Below are 17,787 nucleotides of genomic sequence, written 5' to 3'. Positions count from 1 at the left end.
TCCAGTTGATCCATTGTTAAAGTTTCAGGAAATGTCACGGAACCATGAACCAGACGTACAACAACAGATAAGTGAAAATAAGAAAGCTTTATTGAAAAACAAGCTATAAAGCAAAAGTCCAAACGGATGGCGAAACCGATGCAGAGTCTTTGCGAAGCCAGGGGACAGGAACCAGCAGGGTAGTCAGACGAAGCCAGGATCAGGAACCAGCAGGGTAGTCAGACGAAGCCAGGATCAGGAACCAGCAGGGTAGTCAGACGAAGCCAGGAACAGGAACCAGAAGTAGCAGCAGTCTTAGTAGCATGTGAACACAGGAGGACCAAGCAGGGAACTGAAGCCACAGACCTCCTATATATATGAGCTAGGTATCCAGCTCCTCCCAGTGGGAAGGAGGAGCCGCAGGGTGGGAGGCTACAAGAAACCCAGAAACCAAGATGGCCGCCAGCACATGTCAAACGAAGGAGAACAGCAAGAAGGTAAGACCATGACAGGAAAGAAGGTTCTTCAACAAACACAGCGATCGTTCTGGAAATGAGAGTGAGTATAACCCGGAAGTTACATGTAGAGGTCACTTTCATGTCGTCATTTCCCTTCTGGTTTCACGAAAACGAATGATAAAATTATTAATTTATGGGGGCGTGACCGGAAGCCGTCCGAGGAGGACGCAAGAAAGAGAGCTCCGAGCCAGGAATTTCAATCTATAGCCTTCCGAAGGTTCTGAGCACTAGATGGCCGCTTAAAACACACCTAACCGATTCTCTCAGGTGCCCCTTCCACTATTAGAGGCTTTTGGTCAGAAACAGCGGCCCGATTACCTCCCGGGGACAGTGCGACCTAGCAGCGGTCGGAAGCCGCGGCCTCGTCTGAGCAGCCCGCGGCCTCGCCAAGCCATCCAGAGCACTACGGGCGCCCCCTGGATCGGGGACTAACTGGCCTGAGCTGCTAACCATCTGCCTGTGTGTGCACAGGGAGATTACTCCCTGAAGTACCCCTCAGGCCTACACACTGATACAAGCCGCGGCCTTGCCTGAAAATGTTGCGATCGCGGCGGGGGAGCCCTAAGTGTCCACACAGAACCCCCGTCCCTCCACAGCCATCGACACTCCCCCAGAGACCCATCTGTACCACCTACATTGGGCACATACCTCTCTGGTGGCGGCGGACGCTCGGGTGCCCCTGGAACGGATTTGGGGCCTACATAACAGCCGCAGCCGTTGCCTTTCCTCATCGGCAGCGAGATCTGGCATCCGGAGTTCCGTTAAGCGACAGTGATCCCCCTTCAGGAGCCCTATGATCCCACCCTCTGCTCCTCTGCCTTACCACCCAGCTGCACACCCCACACAAGGACTTAATACTCCCTCAAGTTTATCTTAAGGAGCCACCCGCCATCTTGGCCACACAAGGAGTCATAACAACAGTCCTTCATCCCAGCACTAACTCTCTAACTCAGGACATTTACTTACTAATCCTATACAGCTGTTTCCATGCTCAACATATCATATCCTCCTCAGCTACTAGCTCCACCATTCCTATGGCGGCATGTGCGGTGCCTTCTAGGCAAGACATGACAGCCTAGAGCTCCGCATCTCTGGGGATAGGACAGCCTAGCTGCTTCGAGTCACCGACACCTACCTTACCTCTAACAGACCCAACTGCCTGACCGACCTGAGATGGTATACGGAGGCACCAAGTCAAAGATAAAGACTAAATCTATCCGGGACGTGCTAATCAAGTCATCTTTCAAGATGGCGGGCCCACCATCTTCCAGATCACCTCACACACCCTCCCGTGCGCATTCCTCTGCCCATCCACAGGAGGGGGACCTTGACCCTGACTTTGGACTGACCCCACTTATACTCCGGGGCGACACTTCACAAACTGACCTCCTCCAGCAATTTGAGCGGATGCTCACCCGGGCCCTGAAAACTACCTCAGATGCCATAATGGACAGGCTCACACATGAAATCAGAGTAGTGGGCCACCGCACGACTGTACTGGAACAGCGTACTGATGAACTAGAGGTAGCGACAGGCAACCATGCTGAGGAGCTTGAGACTCTCAGAGAGGAGAACCTGACCCTGCAATCCCTCTTGGAGGACTTTGAGAACAGGGCCAGGAGATCCAATATACGGATCAGGGGTATCCTAGAATCGGTTGAGGACCTTCAATCCACCATAACAGCACTTTTTCAGGAACTGGCCCCTTCTATACCAATAGAGCGATTGGAAATGGACAGGATTCATAGATCCCTAGCCCCTCGCTCTGATGATGGACCCCCAAGAGACATAATAGTGAAACTTCATTATTCCTGTTCCAAAGAGCAACTCATGGCGGCAGCCCACAATCGGGAAGCCTTAATCTTTCAGGGTCATCGCTACCAGTTGTTTCAAGACCTATCACAAGCCACCCTTGCTAAGCGCAAAGCTATGAAACCTCACTTGCTTACCCTACAACACCATAAGATTATCTACCGCTGGATCTTTCCCTTCGCGATCCGTTTTTCTTACAAGGGTACCTCCTACCAATGTAAATCATCCGAAGACCCGCAACACGTTTTCCGGGAACTCCACTTGACGCCCCCAGAACAATCGACAGAAGGCTCTAGACGCCGAGCTGCATCCTCCTCACCGCAGAAAAGGCAAGCCCGCGCTGGCCAAGTCGCCCAGCCAGGAATCCACAAGAGAGGCCGCTATTCTTCACCAACTCCAAGTCCTGTTCAAGCTCCAGAAGACTCCATGGACTGATGGGACACCATGCCGCTCACCAGCTTTCCAATGCCTCGGCGAGCACTTTGCAGCCCTGCCGACCCAGTTACTGTGACGAGACCCTTGCTCGCTCGCTTCCGCTCTCCCAACACTCCTCTGTTTCTAGTGAGTCAGCTTGCAGATTGCAACGTCTGATGGTTCGGTCAACCAAGGATCCGGGATCTGAACTACAGTTATGTGCCGTCCGGAATCCATTAGAACAAACACCAAGCAGGTTGCATGTAAGTTCAAACAGGAAGACAATTTATTAGAAGAACATAGCACACTTTTATACAGAATTTGGAACATCCTGCCCCCAACAACCGCCCTCCTATTGGTCAATTGCAAAGTACTTGCAGTTCCCCTTCAGGTCCTCCTTTTGCCATGCAAATGAGGGCTTGAAAATGAGTCAGCAGGGATTGGTCAGATAACTTGAGTAGAAGGACTGTTATGTGTAATGAGACAGAAGCCCCAGGGGGCAATCAATGTACACAATAGCCAGACACAGAACAATGGTTCCCTAACGAGCCCCCAATACACATTACTCTGAGTGTCAGTACATCCCTTAGCAGACAGCAGGTGAGTTCATTAGCACACCCGACAATAGTTAAATGGAAAGCCACCTCAGACAAACGCAACATTGTTTAGACAGTCCGTCTCCACATTGAACTTCCTGGAATGACCATATTAGGAGTTGTACTTCCTGGCCAGAGACCTCATGGCAAATGGGAACAAATGACCTTGCTGACAAATATGAAGCAATTCAAACCATCACCCATCTGTCCTTAAATTCCAGTGACTGTGAACACCGTCACAGTAACTATGACCCCTTTTTTCCTTTTTTCTTTTGTTTTTGTTTTTTCACGCTACGCAGCCAGTTATGCTGCTCGGTGTACTCTTACCAGGCACTTATGGTTGTGTAATTGCCTCTACATTGACCTCCCCTATGCTGGTTGCACACTTCCCACAGATGGGTTGTAGTAGTTCTCACTATGCCTGCTAAGCATGCTTACTGACAGTCGGCCTTGCCATCCTCTCTTCCCCCAACACCGTCACTGCCTGTTCTGAGTGCATTGGTATGCTGTAGGCACTCGGGGCTAGATACCCTGGTTGCCTACTTATGTTCATATAGTTGGGTATATTTGTCCACCCTAATTAATTTAGAGTTTACTGTATAACTGACTCAAATTACTTACATCATTCCATTATAAGTTTTCTTAGGCTGTCCTGGTCCCAGGGACTGCTCACTGCACCCCACTTTTTGTCCACTAGAGCCAGCCCTGCTTGGATTGGCACCTATTGGACCCTTTGATTCCTACCGGCAGGAGCCACAGTTCCTTCCGGAGGACCCCTGTAGGTTCACTTAGCCTTTAAACATTCCCTAAGCTTCCCTTTCCCAGCTTCCCTATCCCCCCTCTCCTTCCGGTCTACCTTCCCATCCCGTCCTCCCTCCCCCCCCCCGGGGGGAGCCTCCTACCCCTGGTACCCGACTCCTACCTCCCTCTCACGACTTCCAATCTTCACCATGTCCACCTTAAATGTGCTTACCTTAAATGTACAAGGCTTCAATTCCCCTTCTAAATGAGTGAAAGCTTTCCGGTCGTTTGCTTCATTATCCATTCATGTGGCTTGCCTTCAGGAGACGCACTTCTCATCGCAATCAACTCCCTAACACTTCGGTCGCCAGTATTCACAGGTCTATACGGCCTCTGCTCCCACGAAGTAACGCGGGGTACTGATAGCGTTTCATAGAACTACTCCATTCACGCTTCAGAAAGAAATTAAAGACCCAGAGGGTCGATACCTCCTCCTGGTTGGTCAACTTCTTGACTCTGAGGTCACAGTCGTGTCCTACTATGCCCCTAACAAAAATCTCCAGGCCTTTCTTTCCCACCTATTGTCCATCACTAACATGCACAAGAGCGGCACATCTATTGCTTTGTGGCGACTCGAACCAAACGCTCTTTCCCCTGCTCGACAAATCCCCTACCCCGACGACTCCACAACGACTCTCTTTTCAACAGCTCCTGAACCAACACTCTCTCTTAGACACGTGGCGCGAGCACAACCCCACGCGGCGGCAATACACCCACTACTCTCATCCACATAAAGTATTTTCCCGGATTGACCACATACTTACCCACGTGGGCACATCCCCACTTATCACCACTTCGACCATTATACCGTGCTCTTGGTCTGACCACGATGCGGTGATCACCTCCTTCTCCTCCATGGTGCCTTAACCTAATCTTCGCTCTTGGCAAATCAATGACAGCATGTTGGCTAACCCTACTCACCGCCTAGAAATAGAGCGAGCCATCACGGACTACCTGACTACTAACTCTCAACCAGACACATCCCCCTTGACTTCGTGGGAAGCCCACAAACCCGTTATTAGAGGGGTTTGCATTAGCAGAGCCTCCTACATACGCAAAGAAAAGCGTCTTCTGCTCCACAAGCTTGAAGCAGCCTTTTACAAGGCCTCAGCAGACTTTCAGGAGACACCCATGCCTTCCACGAAACAGGCTCTTGACAAAGCACGTCTAGAATTAGACCTCCTCCTGTCGGAATTGGCGGAACAAACGCTCCGAAAATCTTAACACACTCTTTATATGAAAGCGAATAAACCTGATACGTTCCTAGCTCTGTGTAAGATTCTGGTACCTTTGGTACCCTTAATTACCATTTTCCTTTCAACATTGCGTCCCACCTTTCTAGTAAGGTGGAACGCATACACCTTTAAGACGGATGACGTCATCGCTGAGCGCCGCCGAGCGGCTATTTCAATCGCCGGCATTCTCTCTCACGTTGTTCGTTCAATGTGTGCCTACATGCTTACAAGCCTTGTCTTGCTGTCGGAACCTCCAGCTATTTGCCTTTACCTGGAACAGACCGGAACCTCGCTACTGATCCCGTATCTCGCTACCGGATCACTCCTTCACTACTGGACCCCTCTACTTACTAAACCTTACTAGTGATAAGTACCCCACAGGGGAATCCTCCATAACTAACTTACACTATCATCTTCTGCACATTAAGGACTATTACTATCTCTGCATACTAATTCTACCATCTGCACTGTTACATAGATTGCTAGCTCTTGAGTCTACTACCATCTATCCTTGCACTGGGTTAGTCTATCCTGTATATGTCATCTGCTGTCCTTACCACCTGTTACCATACATGATTACTAACCTATCTGCATTCTACCTATTACCATCTACTACTCTCCTGAACATTACTATCAAGTGCTTACCATTACTGTCACTGCTCACACCTGTCCCTTCAGCACATCACCTCCATACTATCATATACATCCTATCACTCCAGGAACATCTTATTGAGTGTGTGTATATCTGTATGCTGAAGCAGACAGGCCCACAGTGATGAGTCTGGAGAGTTGGATCTGGTATTCCAACACATCTCTACATGACTACTGAGTGGAGATTCTGCAGCTGCAAATCCAGCTTACAATAGAAACGCAGGAGCGTTACAGATTGAACGAACCATAAAAAAAAAATGGATTCAGCAGAATTACCCACTCAAGTGACACAATTAACACAACAAGTAAATGCATTAATACTTGCTCTTACTGAAGTAAAAGAAGACAATCAGACTCTGAGACAGCAGGTAACCCGTCTTTCCCAGCTTACTGCTGCTCAGCCCCCTGAACCCAAAATAAACCCTCCTCTAGTGTTTACCGGTGATCGGAAAAAATTTAGTGAATTCAAAAACGCATGTCAATTGCTTTTTTTGCTAAAACCGCGTACTTACCCTACTGATCAAATTAAAGTCTGTACCGTCATTTCATACTTAACAGGTGATCCACAGGCCTGGGCAGACTCTCTCTTTGAGAAAAATGATCAGCTTCTCAACTCCTATCCTTTATTCCTAGCGGAACTCGCTAGTTTATATGATGACCCCAATAGGCAGAGTACTGCTGATATCCAATTAAGGGCTTTAAAACAAGGAAGGAGACCTGTAGAAGACTTTGTAGCAGAGTTCAAAAGATGGACCCTTGATTCATGGTGGAATGATACATCTCTGCGAACTCAGTTCAGACTCGGGTTGTCAGAAGCTGTTAAAGACGAGCTTGCCCGAGCGGATTTACCTGGCACTTTGGATGCCTTAATACAACTCAGTATCAACATTGACAGGCGACTGCGAGAAAGAAAGGCTGAAAAAATGGGAATGCCATTGTCTAGTCCTTCTCGGATTTCGGCCGTTGACCCTACTCCTATGGAGGTAGGAACCATACGCCCACCTTTATCAACTACTGAACGAGCCAGGAGAAGATCCAGTAATCTCTGCATGTACTGCGCATCCCCGGATCATTCGATAAGCGTCTGTCCCCTTGTCCGCAAAAAAGAGGGTGAGTGTTTACATGTCTTGCTAGGGGGATTAACAACTTACTTTTCTAAACCCTATCTCTTTGTTCATTTAACATTACAGTGGGACCAGACTAGGATTACCACCAAGGCTATGATCGACACAGGATCTTGTGGGAACTATATCGATACACGTTTTGTTACCTTAAATAAAATACCGATTATTTCAAAACCTAAACCTGTTTCTGTTAGTTTCATTAACGGTATCCCGCTATCTTCTGGTCCTATCACCAATCAGACACAAGCACTCCTCGTCACTGCTAACGAGTCTCATATGGAGACCATCTCCTTTGATATACTATCTTCACCCCATTTTCCCATTATTTTGGGACTCCCCTGGTTACACACACATCAACCAATCATAGACTGGAAAAGACGGACTTTAACTTTCCTTTCTCACTATTGTGAGATTACGTGTAACCTCCCATCTTATGGAAAGATCCTGTCTGTGGTGACAGACGAGATTGCACCACTATGCTATCAGGATCTGTCCGAAGTATTCCTTGAGAAAAATGCTCAAGTGTTGCCTCCCCATAGGGATTATGATTGCACTATCGATCTACTCCCTAACAGCAAATTGCCTTTCGGTCATGTTTATCCTCTTTCACAGGATGAACTCTCTCATCTCAAGGAATACTTGGATGAGAATTTGACAAAAGGGTTCATCAGACCCTCTACTTCTTCCACAGCTGCAGGACTTTTCTTTATCCGCAATAAGGATTTAAGTCTTAGGCCTATTATCGATTATAGGCAATTAAATACCATTACTATAAAGGATCGCTATCCTTTACCGCTCATCCCTGAACTCATTGAACAAGTGCGTGGGGCTACTTACTTCTCTAAATTGGACCTAAAAGGGGCATACAACCCAATCCGAATCCGTGACGGAGATGAGTGGAAAACAGCATTCAGAACCAGATACGGATTATTCGAATATCTTGTGATGCCATTCGGGTTGTGTAATGCTCCCGCAGCTTTTCAAAGGTTCATAAACGACATCTTTAGAGACTTACTTGATGTCTGTGTTGTGGTATATCTGGACGATATACTTATCTATTCTCGATCTCTGTCTGAACATATAAAACATGTAAGACTTGTGTTATCCAGATAACTTGCACACAATCTATACGTGAAATTAAAAAAATGCCTATTTCATAAAGAAGAAATATTATTCCTAGGATACATCATATCCAAAACCGGAATCAAGATGGATATGAGCAAGATATCCTGTATTCTGGATTGGCCTATACCAACAACTCGTAAGGCATTACAGCGATTCCTTGGATTTTCAAACTTCTATAGGAAGTTCATCAAGAACTTCTCTGCTATTGTGAGACCTCTCACACAACTTACAAGTATAAAGAAACCGTTCAAATGGTCAGAAGAAGCAAATGGAGCTTTCCGCTTGTTAAAATCAAGCTTTACTTCTGCTCCCATACTACGCCATCCAGACCCATCCCTCCAATATATTCTGGAGGTAGATGCGTCAAATATGGCAGTAGGAGCAGTTCTCTCCCAACGACCAACAAATACTTCACCACTCCACCCAGTTGCCTTCTTCTCAAAATCACTAAGCAGCCCAGAGGTGAATTACCCAGTGGGTGAAAAGGAGTTGCTTGCCATAAAACTGGCACTGGAGAATTGGCGACATCTACTTGAAGGTACCCAATTACCAATACTCATATATACAGATCATAAAAACCTTCAATACCTCCAGACTAACAAAACTCTTTCCCACCGGCAGGTACGATGGTCATTATTCTTCCTAAGATTCAACTTCCTAGTGACCTACACGCCTGCAGACAAAAATAAAAAAGCGGATGCGCTATCACGATTAACCGAAGATAACTGCGCCGAAATCCCTTCTATTCCTATAATACCCTATGAACGTATTATTGGTGTTGTTCGTTCCCTGAAGGAAGAGATTTTGCACAGTATAGGTTTGGATTCACCTCCACCACAACTAAGTACTGATGCAGAAGGCTTCCTCTATTACCACGATAAACTCTACATACCCCCTACTATGCGCACCAAGATCTTGGAATTATCACATGATGCGCCCATGGCAGAACATATGGGTATGACGAAAACCCTTAATTTGCTTACCAGGCAGTTCTGGTGGCCTGATATGAAGACGTCTGTACAAAAATTTGTTTCTTCATGTGACCTCTGTGCAAGGTCCAAAATTGACACTACAAAACCATCTGGTCTACTCTGCAGTCTACCAATATCCCAGGTCCCATGGGAAGTTGTGTCCTTAGACTTTATAGTAGAACTACCACCTTCCAAAGGATTTAATACCATTCTAGTGTCAGTGGACCATCTGACAAAGATAGCACATTTCATTGCTATTCGCAGACTACCTTCATCTAAACAAACAGCAGAACTACTAATGAAACATGTGTTCAAGTTGCATGGAATTCCAAAGACTCTTTTGTCCGACCGTGGTTCACAGTTCGTCTCCAAATTTTGGCAAGCTCTATGTCAAATACTACGGATTGAGCGAAAGCTCACTTCTCCCTACCACCCTCAGACCAACGGACAGACTGAAAGAGTCAACCAATGTATAGAACAATATCTGCGTTGCTACACATCATACCTACAGGATGATTGGGTGGACCTCCTCCCTCTGGCGGAATTTGCTTATAACAACGCAACCCACAGTACTACTAAGCAAAGTCCGTTCTACTTGAACTATGGGTTTCATCCCACACTTCTTCCACCACGCATCCTACCATCAAGTAACCCAGTAGCCTCGGATTATCTTACCCAAATAAAAGACTCTCTGTGTTGACTTAATACCACCATCTCACACGCTCATAGTCAACAAAAAAGGTACTACGACCTTCGTAGAAGACCTTCTCCGCAATATGCTATTGGGGACCTCGTTTGGCTATCGACAAAAAATTTAAGATTAAAGATCCCTAGCAAAAAGCTTGGACCTTTATTTCTGGGACCCTTCCCAATTAAGAAACTCATTGGAAAAGCTGCAGTGCAACTCACCTTACCGGCAGATCTCAAAATACATCCCATCTTTCATGTGTCGCTACTGAAGCCACATGTTCCTAACCAAGGAATAAGGCCTACCATCTTGCCTCCACCTCCAGTACAAGTTGAAGGCGGAGAAGAATATGAGATTAACCACTTGCCTACAGTGCACTTTCACCCCCTTCCTGCCCAGACCGATTTTCAGCTTTCAGCGCTCTCACACTTTGACTGAGAATTACTCAGTCATGCAACACTTTACCCATACAAAAATTGTGTCCTTTTTTTCACACAAATAGAGCTTTCTTTTGATGGTATTTGATCAATACTGGGTTTTTTATTTTTTGTGCTATAAATAAAAAAAGACTGAAAATATCGTGAAAAAACGCATTTTTCTTTGTTTCTGTCATAAAATTTTGCAAATTAGTCATTTTTCTTCACAAATTTTGGCCAAAATTTATACTGCTACTTATCTTTGGTAAAAAAAAACCAAATAAGTGTATATTATTTGGTCTTTGTGAAAGTTATAGAGTCCACAAGTTATGGTGCTATTCATTGAAAATTGATCACACTTGATCACACCTGATGTACTGAAGGCCTATCTCATTTCTTGAGACACTAAAAGGTCAGGAAAGTACAAATACCCCCCAAATGACCCCTTTTTGGAAAGTAGACATTCCAAGGTATTTAATAAGGGGCATGGTGAGTTTTTTGAAGTTGTAATTTTTTCCCACAATGCTTTGCAAAATGAAGATTTTTTTTTTTATTTTTTATTTTTTTACAAATTGCCGTATTAACAGGTTATTTCTCTCACACAGCACATGTATACTTGCAACTACACCCCAAAACACATTCTACTACTCCTCCTGAGTATGGCGATACCACATGTGTGAGACTTTTTCACAGCCTGGCCACATACAGAGGCCTAACATCCGAGTAGCAGCGTCCGGCATTCTAGGAGCACAAATTACACATATCATTTCCTGACAACCTATCGCACTTTTGAAGGCCCTGGAGCACCAGGACAATGGAAACCCCCATAAAATGACCCCATTTTGGAAAGCAAACAGCCCAACGTATAATTTTTGAGGCATAATGAGTCTTTTGAATATGTCATTTTTTTCCACAAGTTTTTGGAAAATGTGGAAAGAAAATGAAAACACATTTTTTTTTACCCAAAGCTGTCCATTTATGCAATATTTCTAACACATCGCATGTACATAGCAAAACTTGCACCCCAAAATACATTCTGCTATTCCTCCTGAGTATGGCGATACCACATGTGTAACACTTTTTCACAGCCTGGCCACATACATAGGCCTCACATCCAAGTAGCGCTTTACACAAAGTTGTCCATTTATCCACTTTAAGACTGGGCCTATTTTTGACACTTGGTGTTTACAAGCTAAAATCATTTTTTTTGCTAGAAAACTATTTGGAACCCCCAAACATTATATATTTTTTTTTAGCAGAGACCCTAGAGAATAAAATGGAGATCGTTGCAATATTTTTTATCACACCATATTTGCGCAGCAGTCTTCCAAATGCGATTTTTTTGAAAAAAATTCACTTTTTTGAACTAAAAAATAAGAAAACAGTAAATTTAGCCCAATTTTTTTCCATAATGTGAAAGATAATGTTACGCTGAGTAATTAGATACCCAACATGTCATGCTTCAAAATTGCGCATGCTCACAGAATGGCGCCAAACATTGGTACTTAAAAATCCCCATAGGCAACATTTTAAAAATTTCTGCAGGTTACTAGCTTAGAGTTACAGAGGAGGTCTAGGGCTCAAATTATTGCACTCGCTCTAACGATCGCGGCGATACCTCACATGTATGGTTTGAACACCGTTTACATATGTGGGCGGGACTTGCGTATGCGTTTGCTTCTGCGCGCGAGCTAACGGGGACATGGCGCTTTAATTTTTTTTTTTTTTTTTTTTTCCTATTTATTTTATTTATTATTTTTTTATTTTTACACAGTTTAAAAAAAAAAATGTTTTGATCATTTTTATTCCTATTACAAGGAATGTAAACATCCCTTGTAATAGAAATAGGCATGACAGGTCCTCTTTATTGTGAGATCTGGGGTCAAAAAGACCTCACACCTCACAACTACACTAAAAAAGAAAAAAAAAAAAAAAAAAAAATTGTTGAAAGAGGAAAAAAAAAAAAAGCAAAAAAAAAAAGCGGCCCTTTAAACCTGTTGCTAGGCAACGTCTTTTGACGTAGCTCCGGTCCTCCAAGACCATAGAGTTGAGTGAGGGCCATCTTGCCCTCACTCGACTTCCTGTCTCTAAAGATCCGGGACCGGATAGTTTTCCCCGCTGCCGGCGGGTCCGGTAAGCTGGGAAAACGTCTGGGACGCGGCAGGAGGGGGGGGGGCACCTCTTCCCCTGCACCGTAAGGGTAATTCCGCGGCGAATCTGCCACTGGGACCACCCTTATCTGAAAGCCGACCGCCCGCCGTTTCAAAAAATACCGGGGTTATGGGGGCTATCTGCTGCCATAACCCCAGTATTTAGCTTTTAATGGCCGACGCATATAGTCGTTAGGCGGTCAGTAAGTGATTGCATGTATATGGCAAACAGGTGACGATGACTGACGGGGTGACAGGTGACGATGACTGATGGGGTGACAGGTGACGATGACTTATGGGGTGACAGGTGACGATGACTGATGGGGTGACAGGTGACGATGACTGATGGGGTGACAGGTGACGATGATTGATGAGGTGACAGGTGATGATGATTGATGAGGTGACAGGTAACGATGATTGATGGGGTGACAGGTGACGATGATTGATGGGGTGACAGGTGACAGTCACTGATGGGGTGACATATGACGATGATTGATGGGGTGACAAGTGACGATCACTGATGGGGTGTCAAGTGACGATGACTGATGGGGTGACAGGTGACGGTGATTGATGGGGTGACAGGTGACGGGCGATGGTCACTGATGGGTGACAGGTGACAGGCGATGGTCACTGATGGGTGACAGGTGACGGGCGATGGTGCACGGCGGTACTGATGGCAGTCTCTGGTGACCGGTGAACTTTCGGGCTACGTTCACATGTGAGCGTAGCGATCATGGGCGGAATCACTGCGATTCTGCCCGTGATCCAGAAATCATTGCAAATTGCGGGGCGCCTGTGCGTTGCCCGTGATTTGCAATAGCACCCCAAATGCTGTGCGATGTTGCTGCGATTTCTGCCTGCCGAATCGCAGTAACATCGCGCAAACAACGCATTACGCTCCAAAGAAACTCTTGTACCTTTTTTGGGCATCATGCGATGTTTGCGCGATGTTACCGCGATTCGGCAGGCGGAAATGGCGGCAACATCGCACAGCGTTTGGGGTGCTATTGCAAATCAGGGGCAACGCACAGGCGTCCCGCGATTTGCAATGATTTCCGGATCGCGGGCAGAATCGCAGTGATTCTGCCTGCGATCGCTGCGCTCACATGTGAACGTTATGGGTGTCAATTTCTGGGCACTGATGAGGTGACTGTTGGGTGACAGGTGACATTGGGGGGGGGGCTGAGGACTGTGTGGGGACCTTTATTAGTGTGATTTTTACTTTTGACATGTGTACAGATCAGTAACTCACTGTTTCTAGCTCTTCTCCCCTCATACTGGAAACTGTATGAGGGGAGAAGAGCTAGTAACACTGAGTTACTGCTCTTTGTTTACATTTTGTGATCGGCTGTGAATGGATTCACAGCCGATCACATAGTAAACAGTCACTGTCAGTGACTGTTTACTACCGCCGGTGACAGCTGTGTTCCTACGGAACACAGTGCCACCGACATGACCGCGCTGCGCGCTCCCGATCGCGCATGCGCGGTCATCTGGTGGGCGCCTTCATTGTGATCGGCTGTGTCATTGGAACACAGCCGATCACGTGGGAAACAGCCACGCCCATTGGCTGTTTCCCCCCTGCCGGTGACGGGGGGTGTCCCGGGGACACCCCGACACCGGCAGTGCAGGGCGGCGCGCACGCGATCGCGCGCCTGCCCTGCTTAAAGTGCCGCCGTCATATGACGGCGGCCCAGGATAATGGTCGCTCCGCTCCGCCGTCATATGACGGCGGGCGGGCGGCAAGCGGTTAAGGAGATTTTGGATTCTCGTATCCACAGAGGAAGACTCCAATATCTCATAAGATGGAAGAACTATGGACCCCAAGACGACACCTGGTTGGATACCTCTGATGTTCACGCACCTAGGCTTATACGAAGGTTTCGCTCGAAATACCCGGAGAAACCAGTGCTATAGGCCTACCGGAGCCGGCCTTAAGGGGGGGGTACTATAAGATTCTGGTACCTTTGGTACCCTTAATTACCATTTTCCTTTCAACATTGCGTCCCACCTTTCTAGTTAGGTGGAACGCATACACCTTTAAGACGGATGACGTCATCGCTGAGCGCCGCCGAGCGGCTATTTCAATCGCCGGCATTCTCTCTCACGTTGTTCGTTCAATGTGTGCCTACATGCTTACAAGCCTTGTCTTGCTGTCGGAACCTCCAGCTATTTGCCTTTACCTGGAACAGACCGGAACCTCGCTACTGATCCCGTATCTCGCTACCGGATCATTCCTTCACTACTGCACCCCTCTACTTACTAAACCTTACTAGTGATAAGTACCCCACAGGGGAATCCTCCATAACTAACATACACTATCATCTTCTGCACATTAAGGACTATTACTATCTCTGCATACTAATTCTACCATCTGCACTGTTACATAGATTGCTAGCTCTTGAGTCTACTACCATCTATCCTTGCACTGGGTTAGTCTATCCTGTATATGTCATCTGCTGTCCTTACCACCTGTTACCATACATGATTACTAACCTATCTGCATTCTACCTATTACCATCTACTACTCTCCTGAACATTACTATCAAGTGCTTACCATTACTGTCACTGCTCACACCTGTCCCTTCAGCACATCACCTCCATACTATCATATACATCCTATCACTCCAGGAACATCTTATTGAGTGTGTGTATATCTGTATGCTGAAGCAGACAGGCCCACAGTGATGAGTCTGGAGAGTTGGATCTGGTATTCCAACACATCTCTACATGACTACTGAGTGGAGATTCTGCAGCTGCAAATCCAGCTTACAATAAAAACGCAGGAGTGTTACACTCTGACGCTGCGCAAAGCTGATTACACTCCGAAACCCATACGTCTTAAACTATCCAAGGATACCTACTCCAGCAATCCCCTTAAAATCCTCCGCAAATTTTGCGACAAACTCTCAACACTCTACAAGAACCCCTCTGGGTTCGATCAATCACAGCTGGACACCCTCCTGTGTTCTGTCCGACTCCCTTCCCTGTCATCCGCCCATAGGGAAATGCTGGAACAGCACCTCACAGCTGAAGAACTGCAACAGGCTATAAAGTCTTTCAAACCACGTAAGCGCCCAGGCCCAGACGGCTTCTCCGCTACTTATTATAAACGCTTTGCACCCATTCTGATTCCCCCTCTGGTAGGGGCGCTCAATTCCTTGCTCGACGGGCACCCCTTCCGAGAGGAGTCGCTTACGGCTGCGATATCCATGATTCCTAAACCCAACTCCGACCACACTTCCTGGTCTAACTTTAGACCCATCTCCATACTGAATATAGACATTAAGCTACTAGCCAAAGCTCTTTCTACCCGTCTCAATACCTTCATGGGAACTTTAGTTCACGCAGACCAAACGGGCTTCATTCCGTCTCGCCAAGCTGGGGATAATGTCAGACGAGGTACTCTACTGGCCCACATCGCTAGACAACGCCGCATTCCCTCCTGCTTCCTCTCCCTCGACATTTGCAAAGCCTTCGACTCCTTATCCTGGCCTTACCTCACCTCGGTCCTCGGTCGTTGGGGATTCGGCTCGCATTTTATGCAATGGGTACAGACCCTTTATCGGAACCCTAGAGCATATGTTCACTATTCAGGCTTTCGATCGGACTCCTTCCCCATTGAAAGGGGCACGCGACAAGGCTGCCCTCTCTCCCCCCTTCTATTTGCCCTAGCTATTGAACCCCTTGCTATTCTTATACGCGCTGATCCCAATATTAAGGGACTTGAGCTGGGTGGGCATCACCATAAACTCTGCCTCTTTGGGGACGATGTCCTCATTTTTCTCACTGTCCCCCTATTGTCGGTTCCTAGCCTCCTACGTACCCTAGCGAACTTTGGCTCAGTCTAAGGCCTCGTAGTCAATCCTCGAAAATCACTAGCTCTTAATGTATCTCTCCCAACCGATGTCCACGACCACCTTAGGTCCTCACTCCCATTCCCTTGGGCGACCTCGTATATACCCTATCTGGGAGTTAAACTCACAGCAGACACTGCTGGACTCCGCTAATTACCCCCACATGCTATCTACACTAACGAACCTCATGTCTAAATGGTCCTCCCTGCCCCTATCTTGGATAGGGAAAATCACAGTGCTCAAGATGTCCATTTTACCCAAAATCCTGTACCTCTTTCGAGTACTCCCCATACAGGTGCCGGCCTACTACTTACGCATCTTACAGAAATGAGCCTTGGACTTCATTTGGAGCAAATCTAAACCTCGCCTACCGAGACCGACGCTGTACCGCCCACAAATTTGTGGCGGGCTGGGTGTACCACATTTCGCCAAATATTATTACGCAGCACAACTAGCTCAGCTCCCTAAATACCACGCAACAAAGGAAATTCCGATGTGGGTGTCCCTAGAAGCAGTGGAAAGTGATCCGTTGTCTGTGGCCAACCTACTCTGGCTACCGCCCTCGCAACAGAGGAGTATTACTAACCCAATCACGAAACATAGCTTGACCATCTGGGATAGACTTAGCCGACGCTTCCACCTGCAATCTCCTCATAACCCCCTACTCTTTTTTCTCCGCAATCCATCCTTCTACCCGGCCTGGTCATCTCGGACCTCCTTCTCCGCTTGGACTAATGCCGGTCTGATATGGGCCCATCAATTCTTCACTCCGCGCACCTTCTACCCATTCCCTACCCTGCGGGAAACTCACAATCTCCCATCTGGGGAAATATTCTGCTACCTACAACTCAAACATTTCTTTACACAAGCTACACCGGTTAGGGAGAACACCGCCACCTTCTCAACTTTTGAACGCGCATGCAAAACTGACCCTCACAGACGAGGGCTCCTCTCTGACCTCTATGCCCACCTCCTGTCTGCTCAGGAGACCACCCCGCCCACATACACCGCCAAGTGGGAACGAGACCTGCATATCACGCTGGATGATGAGGACTGGATACAAATTTGGCAGGCTACCAAATCGGCATCCCCAAATATTGTTGCACTCGAAACCAATTACAAGGTCCTTACCAGATGGTATTTGGTTCCCACTAGGATCTCTAAATATGTACCTCAGTACTCCCCCCGTTGCTTCCGGGGATGCGACTCCCCAGGTACCCACGCACATATCTGGTGGGAATGCCCTGTGGTGCGAGCCTTCTGGTCCAAAGTACACGATACCCTGTCTACCATGTTTGGCACCTCTCTTGTCTCTGACCCGGCATCTGCTCTCCTGAATCGCAAGCCACCTAACCTCAACCACTGTCAATTCAAACTCTACCTCTATGTCAGGACTGCTGCTAAGCAAACAATTGCGAAAGCATGGAAAACCCCCACGCTCTGTCATCTG

The sequence above is a fragment of the Pelophylax lessonae genome (genome assembly GCF_965119305.1).
Source record: "Pelophylax lessonae genome assembly, chromosome: 1".
Classification (NCBI taxonomy): Eukaryota; Metazoa; Chordata; class Amphibia; order Anura; family Ranidae; genus Pelophylax; species Pelophylax lessonae.
Note: the sequence above shows the minus strand (reverse complement) of the source record.